This window comes from Brassica napus (assembly GCF_020379485.1).
Source record: "Brassica napus cultivar Da-Ae chromosome C7 unlocalized genomic scaffold, Da-Ae chrC07_Random_1, whole genome shotgun sequence".
NCBI lineage: Eukaryota > Viridiplantae > Streptophyta > Magnoliopsida > Brassicales > Brassicaceae > Brassica > Brassica napus.
The window spans coordinates 31,781-42,041 of record NW_026014319.1 but is presented as its reverse complement, the minus strand read 5'-3'; the positions used below and the strand labels follow the sequence as shown (position 1 = coordinate 42,041).

The 10,261-nt window shown below is 37.7% G+C and overlaps 1 pseudogene; it reads right to left on the bottom strand.

Moving 5' to 3' along the window:
- Window positions 1-1,212: 1,212 nt before the first annotated feature.
- On the bottom strand, window positions 1,213-5,050 carry LOC125594964 (annotated as a pseudogene).
- Window positions 5,051-10,261: the final 5,211 nt, after the last annotated feature.

The window sequence follows — 10,261 nt, the reverse complement described above, 5'->3', positions numbered from 1 at the left end:
TGATGCAACAGAAGTGAAAACCTGAGGAGGATCAAGATGTTGGTGGCGAGAGAAAGCACAGGCCGCAATCACTAATCTGAACTATCAGAGCGGCAAGGGAAAGAAGCACAGACACTGACTAGGTCACTAACTAAGACCCAAGGCAAGCACAATTTCGAGAATCATCCAATGCAAGACCGAGGAGCACGATGTCAGAAAAGCTGGAGAGAAACAAGGGAAGCCTTTGACAGAAACAGAACACATGACAAGGATAAGGCGGCAAGGAAAGATGCACAGACACCCGACGGCAAGGAGGAGCACAGAAGCTGGCTTGATATGTGAAGAGACTGACTACAGAGACACTATCTCAACCAAACTTTCAGAACCAGGACCAACTCAGAGAACACGAACACACCAACAACAGAGGAGGAACATAGAAATATAAGAAGGCAGGGGAGAAGACAGAGACTTGCCCAAGAGGAACCAAACTAAGGAGAAGGGCTAGCAGTACCGCTGAAATAGGAGAGAAGCTCCTACGCCTGAACCGCGAGGGAGAGTGTGAACGCTGGCTGGAGACATTGACGGTCAGAGATGGAAGCTTTAACCGAACACACCAAGCTCAATCTACAAACGAATCATTAAAGTCCTCAAATCCTGAAAAATTAGAGTAGATCTGACCCACCAATAACCAGATCTAGGCTCCTAACGCATATCTCAAGCTATACCGAAGTAGACAGCACCACCGTAATTCAGAGCCAAGAACACAATCGACATAACGACACAAGAGAGAAAGGGAAACAGAGAAGAGCATACAGCGAAGACGCCGAAGCCCATGACGGTGGCTACTAGGGTTCGTAGATGAGGAAGAGAGACACTAGAGAGAGTTTCTAAACCCTCTCTTGCTCCCATGTTTTTTTATATCACCACTTGTTGCCGCCATTTTCTTTGTCAATCGTAAACGTGTGATATTTCCAAAATGTAGTAAATCTACTATCAACTGATGGAAAGGGAAAGCTAATAAATTATCGAAGAACAAAGCTTTGATCTCAAGTTCGTATTCTCATGTTTGAATTTGTTACGGAAACAAGAAAATATTGTTGAAAATATTATTTGCAGTGCTTGCAAAAAGCTTTTTATGAAATCTCAGTTTCAAAATACAACAGTTTCTATGATTTTGTATCCTTTATTACCCATTATCTGCAGTTGTTTTACAAAAAAAAAAAAAAAAAGAAATAGAAAGAAGGAAAAAACTAAATATAAAAGACTTGTCCAACGTTCAAAAGGGTTTCATGAGGAACATGTAAGATAACACTATTCTCTCTACAAATCTTATCAAGAAACGCATATACATAATCAATCGCAATCCTTTTAGGAAGCCATGATCCATTTCTTGCTTTCACCACAGTGTTCCCCATGATATGAACAACCCCTGACTCTTTACATGTCTTTAGAAACTCCAACTCATCCTCCTCCTCCTCCTCTCCTCCACCGTGTTGTTCTGACTGAAACTAGTTGCATTACGGGGTGAATCAGCTGGAACTATCGTGTCTAGGGTTGACACAGTGTAGTCCACCATCGATGAGAACATATCCATGTTGTTGTTGTTGTTGTTGTGGTTGCTATTGTTACGGAGCAACTCATCTCTAGACTCTTGTGTATAGTTGACTGAGAACGCGCTGCTGTAGGTGCTTGAGGTTAAAGCTGGCTCCATCATAGTTTCGATTCGGATGAAAGAGGAGAGGTTAGTTAACAGTTTGTTTTCAAAACCATCGTCTTTCCTGTGTAGATCTTTGTAACCATACCTATAACATTTTTTTACAGAGATTTCAAACGCTTTGTCTAAAGAACATATAAGAAGAAAGGACAGTACCTGGCTACGCAGCGGAACATTCTGAACTTCTTCGGTCCGATTCTCTTCACAAGAAACCTCTCTTCTTCAGGGACAGTGTAGACCGGAAGGTACTTGACGCAGACAAAGACTACCACAGAGTGGATCGCGAGCAGGTTAGTGATGAAATGAGAGAAGATGTGAGGGACACCACTCGCCAACTCTGTGTAGACTAACCCTACCCCTGGGACACGAACAAGCCCGAGGCTAGGACCAAGACCGAGTATCCAACTCATGGAAACTTTGCTGTGCATTTCGAACTCATACTTCTTGACTGTTGCGTACTGCCAAACCGACATTACTAGAAGAGAGATGGCTGCTATGATTAGCGGAACCCATCCTCCTTGGTTGACCTTTAAGAGCACAGCCGAGAAGTACGACAGCTCCACCACGAGCGAGAGGAAGGCGAATATAAGGACAAGGATCCAGTTGGCACCTCCACACGAGCAGCATGGTTAGTACCATTAGTAACGTGGTCACAAGCATCACAAGCACAACCGCAGTCCCTAACCTCAACAAGATATAACCAAAACAGTCAGATGATGCGTATTGGAGATAACTCGAGAAGCAAGACGTGCATTTTGCGGACCAACTGTTACGGATTAAAATCCAACTATAAAGTCTATGAATCCCAAACCGAAAGATATTATATATATATTATTGTGACAACGATTTGCTGATTTAGATATATATGATAAGATTTAGATAAGTTCTATTCCTGGTTGACATAGGTTTAAGTCTTTTTGCATACATATTCTTGCTATATATAAGTTACCTCCAATAATAAGCAAGAACCCTTTCATTTCATCAAAGGGCTTAAGATCATCATCACTATCACCATACATCTTACCGTATGCATTTCCGATTTGGCTCTGATTCTTGAAACTAGCAGTGACGGCGATGCAGCCAAGCATGAGCATCCAGTTAATATCAGGGCAATAGATCTGACCAACGAACTTCTTGGAAGTATGAACAATTTTAACACGAGGAAAACATCCATGAGACACAGCCTGCTTGATAATCGAGTAAGTCCCCGATATCGCAGCTTGGCTCCCAACGATTGCAGCTCCTGTGGCGACTACAAACATTGGCCAATATACACTCCCTATGGAGTCAAAAAATTAAAAGAGAGTTTCAGCACTAATGAAGAGACCATTAAAGCAAAGAAGTTTAGGAACAAACTTGGGATAGATGCATAGAATGCGTCATCGTAATGATCCTTGTGGTTCACGAGATACGCAGCTTGTCTGCAGTACGATAGAAGAAGACAAGGAAACACAAAGAAGGTGAAAGCGAGCTGTATCGCTAGTAACGGGAAGTAAGCAATGTCTGCGTATAGAGCCTCAGTGCCTGTTATGCTGAGAAGAATGCCGCCGAGAGAGATCCAACCATCTCACCCTCGTCTTTTGAAGTATAAGTATACATATGTTGGCGAAAACGCTTTTAAAACGCGCGTATCGTGTTTGAAGATGTTGTATATTCCAGTGGCTCCAATGAAGAGGAACCAAATGAAGACTATAGGGGCAAAGAGCCACCCGACTTTGTCTGTACCGTAGTGTTGCATACTGAACAAGCCTACTAAAATGACAATGGACATAACCACAACAATGTCTGCAACAACAACAACAAGTAGTAAAGTTAGAAAGAACTAACTGACATAAAGGTGCAGTGAATGTTTTGTTACCGCTGCTCATCTTTGGGCTACTGACTTTGATCCCACCAGTCGCTGAAAGAACTATGAGAAGATTGTTTTGTCATCAACCTTGGGTACAAAAAAAAAAGAAAGAAAAAAAGAAAGGCAAGAAGGTTGTTAATTACCAGAGATGGCTGGAGTTAAGATACCATCACCGATCATCATACAAGTCCCGAGAAGAACAACGAAGAGAAGAGCTCTCTTCCTAGATTCTTTACTCTCTAACCACTTCTTTGTTTTAGCAGCAAAAGACCCTTCAGCGACTAAAGTTCGACTATAAGTCGTGAGATCCTCATCGCTGCGTTGCTGATTCGGGATAAGCTTCACTTTAGCATGTCTACAAAGCAGTGAGTATATAGCTAAAGTCCCACCTGCACACAAACATTGAGTATAAACTAAACCGGTTTGGTTTCAAAACAACGATCAAGCTTTTTAAAAGCTTACCTTGACCATTGTCATTAGCTTTGCATACAATGAACACATACTTGATGAGAGGTATAAGCAGGAGAGAGTAAATGATCAAAGAAAGAGCCCCGATCACATCTTCACTATCCTTAATGCCATCAGGGAATGTATTGTAGAACACATACAATGGAGACGTCCCTAAATCGCCGTAAACTATGCCTAGACTTTGGAATGATAGTCTCAGTAGCATCCACATTGACAAGCCCTGATGACAAGTCGAAAAGTCGTATTAAAAAAATGGAAACTTTCTTGAAACTGAAACAGAGTAAAACAGGGTAAAACAGAGAAAGTCGTTACCTTTTCTCTGTACATGATCTTAAGCTTATTAGCTTCTTCATCCATGGATTGATCAAGTTTCTGCTCTAGCTCCCACATATCTCCAATGTGTCTTTCTTCAATCGTGTTCTCTCCTTCTGCTACAGATGCTTCTACCCTTTCCGACATTTTTGTAATCAGGAAACAACAACGGAGCTTCTTGAACTTTCCCCTAAACCGACTCCAGCCCTAGAAATCGTGAGTCACTTGGGGAAAGATTCGCCTGAGATGAGAATTCTTTACGTAAGTAAAAGAAGCGAGTCGAGTCATTACATAACAACTTGTGTCTTGTCAACTCTGGTTCTGTCATGGAATTGGATAAAGGCTACACCAGAAAGAACCTGGTGAAGAAAGGGACCCGCCCTTTTATCAAAAGAACCAGTCAATGAAATGATAAATATGATATAATAAAATAATAGCCAAAAGAAGAATCTTTAACAACTATGAAGATTATACGAAAAGATGTATTTTTGTCTCTCTTCTTTATTTCTTCGTTTCAGATATTAACAACAACAGACAGTGACCAAGGAGAAGAAAAGAAAGAACAAGAGCTGTAGATTGAATGACACAACTTTTTAAGTTAAGAAGACGCTGACAAAACTGAAGACAAGTGGCAGAAACACACACGAGCAGTTAAATTTTCTTTTCTTTTTGTGTTTACTATTGTATCAGTATATACTTTTTCGAATATTGGCATATACTTCAATTTCTGATTGTGACATAAAAAAAAAACATGACATATCCAACTTTTGAAAAAAAAGAACAAACCAGGAAAAAAAGAAGAAGTTAATTTTTCTTTTCTCATACATATTGACACTGTATGGATAGGATATTCCATATATCACACTCCCATTGTTTCGCAAAAAATATCAGTTATTTTCTATATCATTTTATATTTTCAATGTAACTTTATATATTTATGTATTTGTCTTTTTAATAACTAATATTTTTTATCAAAATCAATTTTATTTACTTAATTGTATATTAAATAAAGATAGACTAGTATACTTTATAAAATTTTTAATTAGAGTAAAATATGTCACAATGATATTTTTTTTTTTGCAAAACAGAAAGAGTATATGTTAAAATATGTATAAGCTTAATTCTTAATTTAATTCATGATGTTTAGAAAGCAAAAATATTTCTATTTTATTTCGACATGTAAAAGACATTCATAATATCATGTTAGCAGAGGATTACCAACAAAATCATGTTAGCAGAGTAAAATGGTACTTAAAATGAGTTTTCAATACTTCAAAATAAAATCAACGAGTCTTTAAAATACTTTAATAAATATATAAGCCCAAATGTATTATGTGATGCTAATATGTTCCATATTTATTTTTATTGCCTTCAAATTTATATGTAAATAAAAAATAGAACCAACGAAAAATATAATCTGCCTAAATATTTGTTCCTTGGAACTTAGTTATAAAAATACATTCTAAAATTACTAAATTGTTGCCATAATGTTAATAAAGCTACATTTTGAAACTTCATATTACCTCGCAATTCATGTAAATATCTAATTGTTCTACATGTTCATTGTTCACCTTAAAATTGTTTCTTAACTTGTCATTTATGAGATTGTTTACTTTGGTTCAATTTTTTATCCCCTCAAGGTTTAATTATTGCTAACCAGTTACTAAACAAATGTACTTTTCAATATCAAGATATTTACAGAATAAAATGTAAAACTTGTTTTTATTTGATTAAAACTTAGATTTTTATGTTCAAAGTGCAGCTTCTATGATTAATTTAATATTTTTATTACTACATATATTATAGGTGTTTGTTGAAGAAGTTTCCACTATTCCAAGTCTTTGTAAACTTTGTGCAAAGAAAATAATTATTTTTAGTAGTTAAAGTTTTGAAATTAGTATCAATTTGATTAGGTCATATACAACATTGCTTAAATCAATTTAAAAAAGTTAGTGAAGAAGAGACGAACAAAAAAAAATAGACTTAGAGACCCACTTATTACCATGATAGGCATGACCTTGTTGTCACTATGATTAGGAGCTTTGGCTTTGACTTTTTGTGAAGAGATGCTTGAAAGAGGTCAAAGAAAAAACAAATGTATAAGCAAGTTCACAATCAATCGATCTCCAAACTTCATCACAAGCAAGTGCAAGTCATCCAGATAAAAAAAAATCATGTTCCATAAGCTAAATACATCAAGGTAGGTTTGTTTAGAAAGATCGATAAGGAAAAAGAAATCAAGTATCAGCTAGTTCACAAGCTAAATAAATCAAGCGAAAACAAATTTCATAGCTATTTGATACAAACAAAATACACCGCTTACAAGTGATAGTCAAGTATCAGCATGTTCACAATCTCTTGAAAATATATCAAAATTCATAACTAGTAAGCGCTAATCTTATGAAACAACACCTAATCTATTTTTGGTAACAAAGCCACAATCACAGAGCAAAACAAACGAAGTATCAAATTCGTTCTCCAAGCAAAATCAATCAAGTGAAAACAAACTTCATTCATGCTTGATACAAACAAAGTACATCACATCGCTTACGACTGATATTCATCCGAAACAAAAATGAATACGGAATACGATGCGAAACCTAACGAAATTGAACCACTGATACTTAGAGAATATGAACGATCCTTGCGCTTTCTGTTGTCCATTGTTTAGGAAACTGAAGAAATCAACAGGGAGAGCGAGCTAGAACTACAATGAAGTTCTCGATTTTGAATTCTGGTGACAGATAAAATGAAGATTTTAGAGGTGAGCGAGAAGGCTTTAAGGACAAAAAAAATAATTAATACTACTAATAATAAAATAAACATTATATTAATATTTCAACTTAAATTTCATGTTTCACAAAAGATACTTAAAGTCTTAAACTTAAATTTAAAATCCATGTATTACAAAAGTCAAAAAGTACTTAAATTAAACTTCATCTTCAGAATCACCTTCATTTAATCTACTTATTTTTCTTCTTTCTTCCACCTTCTTTTTCACCTTCCTTCTCTTTTTCTTCTTCTTTTTCTTCTTCTTCTTCATCTTCAGAATCACTTAACATGAGCAGAGATATGTTAAAATCAACACAAACAAGAACGAGCTAACATGTTGAACATATATCACTTGCGAAGCATTTTCTGAAACTAGCTTATCACAATAGAGGCATTTACTTAAACTAGCTTATCACTTGCAAAGCATTTCCAGTTCAAATCAATCATAACTAAGAGGCATGCATCACATCAGAGACATTTACTTAAAGAGACAACTTACTCGTCACTTCAAATCCACGCAGCCAATTTCTTCCACAAATGAGAGCTTGTACATTTGATGGAAGAAATTGACTCCTATACTTGCTGAGAACACGGCTTCCAGCACTGAATGACGACTCAGAGGACACGGTTGTAATGGGAATTGAAAGAACATCACACGCCATGCGAGCCAGCTCTTTAAACCGTGTTGCATTGTTTTTCCAGTATCTCAAGACATCTATAGTCATAAAGGCAGTCATATCTAAAACCGGTTCAGACAAGTACATATCTAAAGCTGATTTTCCTCTTCCCTCCTTTGAAGAAAAGAATGCATAAAAATCCTGCATTATGAACATAAAAACAGTAAGACACCAAGTACAAAAACACCAAGTACAAAAACAGTAAGACACTAACTACTTACCCCATATCCAGCTGGTATACTGTTCACCAATTGTATTTCTGAAGGGCTTGCAGTAGTGCTCTTACGATCTTTTTTATAAACTCCATACAACTTCTTTATCTTCTTCCGGATATGATCGACTTTCGACTTGCTTGTAAATGGATCTAAGACGTCATAACAATATTCCAATGCAGCGAACTTCAACCTTGGATCCAACACCGCAGCAATAGAAAGGATGTCACTGTATTCTTCCCAGTACTTGTCAAATTTCAGCCTCATTGTTTCCACCATTTGAACAATTGTCTCATCTTCTGAAGTCTCATTCTCTCTCAGCCAGCATTCTATTTTCCAGACTTCCATAAAGTATAAATTTGCAGTCGGATATGATGAGCCAGATACCAGATTTGTCATCACAGCAAATGGAGACGACAATTCTTTGATGAGTGCTCCTCTAGACCATTTCAAATCTGATGGAAAGCACTTGTAACTCGGATCTGCTTCAGAGAGATTACGCAATGCTTCTTTATGCAGAATAGCTCTATCCAACATCCGAAAGGTTGAATTCCACCTAGTTGCAACATCCAAAACAAGACCAGGTTCTTTCATGCTCCCAGCAGTTTCGATACAGGTCTGAAACATTTGTTCTCTCGACTCTGAAGTTCACAAACTTCATGCTGCTCCTAATTTTTTCCAAGGCTTCACTAATCACAACCAACCCATCTTGAACAATGAGGTTCAAGATGTGTGCTGCACATCTTACATGTAGAAACTCACCATTGCACACCAAATCTTTGCGAAGTTGTGACTTTAGAACCCCTTGCATATTGTCATTTGAAGAAGCATTGTCGACAGTCACTGTGAACACTTTCTTCTCTAACCCCCATTCCTTCACTAACTCCATCACCTTCGCAGCAATAGTAAAACCAGTGTGAGGTGGGGGAAAAGCAACAAATGACAGTATCTTCGCCTTTAGCTTCCAAGCATCTACATAATGTGCTGTCAGACATAAATAACCCTACACTGTGATGGCTCTCCACAAATCAGTAGTCAAGCAAACTCTACCAGGAATTTCACTCAAAACCTTTCTAAGATGAGCTTTCTCATTCTCATATATCTTCAAGACATCTGATACGGCAGTATTTCTACACCAAAACTAAATACTAGGATTCGCATACTTAAACGCTTCTCTAATCCTTCTAAACTCGACAAATGAGTATGCAAGATCGTGCTCAACTATGGCACCAGCAATCATTTCACGGAAGACCATTATATCAAACTTCCTATTGCTACCGCCAGGTGTACTTCCAGAAGCAGGAGTCATAGAACATTGTCTAATATGACGCCACAGAGTAGTAGTTCCATTACTCAGGTCAAAGCAATAGGAATGGTGGCAATGCTTGCAGACAACGTTAGTACCATCAGACACTCTATCTCCTATATCAAAATGTTGCCAACACTTTGAATGCCTTCGTTTTTTACCTCTATTACTCTCAGCCACACTTGTAGAATCATCTTGTACATCATCTTCATTCTGATCAGGACCATCATCATCTTCATTCTGATCAGGACCATCATCTTCATTCTGATCAGGACCATCATCGCTCAAATAATCATCATCATTAAGGTTCAACGTATCACCATCCATCTGAACAAAAGAGATTAAAGACATTTACATAAACGAAACTTACAAACAAACGAAAATCATCATTAACAATGGAATGCATACCCATCAACCTAAAAGCAATCAAATCGCAAACCCATCAATCTAAAAGCAATCAAATCGCAAACCCATCAACCTAAAAGCAATCAAATCGCAAAGAGAGGAGAGTCAAGATGAAGCGACCAGAAGCGAATCGAAGACAAAGTGAGAGACGGAGAGGAGAGTCGAGGCGGAGAGACACTGCTCGAGAGATGGAGAGACGAGGCGGAGAGACACTGCTCGAGAGATGGAGAGACGAGGCGGAGAGGCAAGTCGAGACTCGAGTTTCGAGAGATAGACGGAGACCAATTGTGAATTTGTGATTTCAGATTTTTTTTCCCAAATACTAAATTACTAACCCTAGATATCTTTAAAATATGGGCGTATTTGGACATCCCATGTCCATTTGGTTTTGTCCATTGGACTTTGGGCGTATCTGGGCATAGTCCATTTGGACAAAAAATATTTCGGGAAGATTTGGGCGTGACGATATTAGTTCATATCGATTTGGACATGGGCCGCCCATGGACAATGTGCCCAATTGACATCCCTAAATGTAACCATTGAGTCAAAGACGCCGAATGTTGTTTG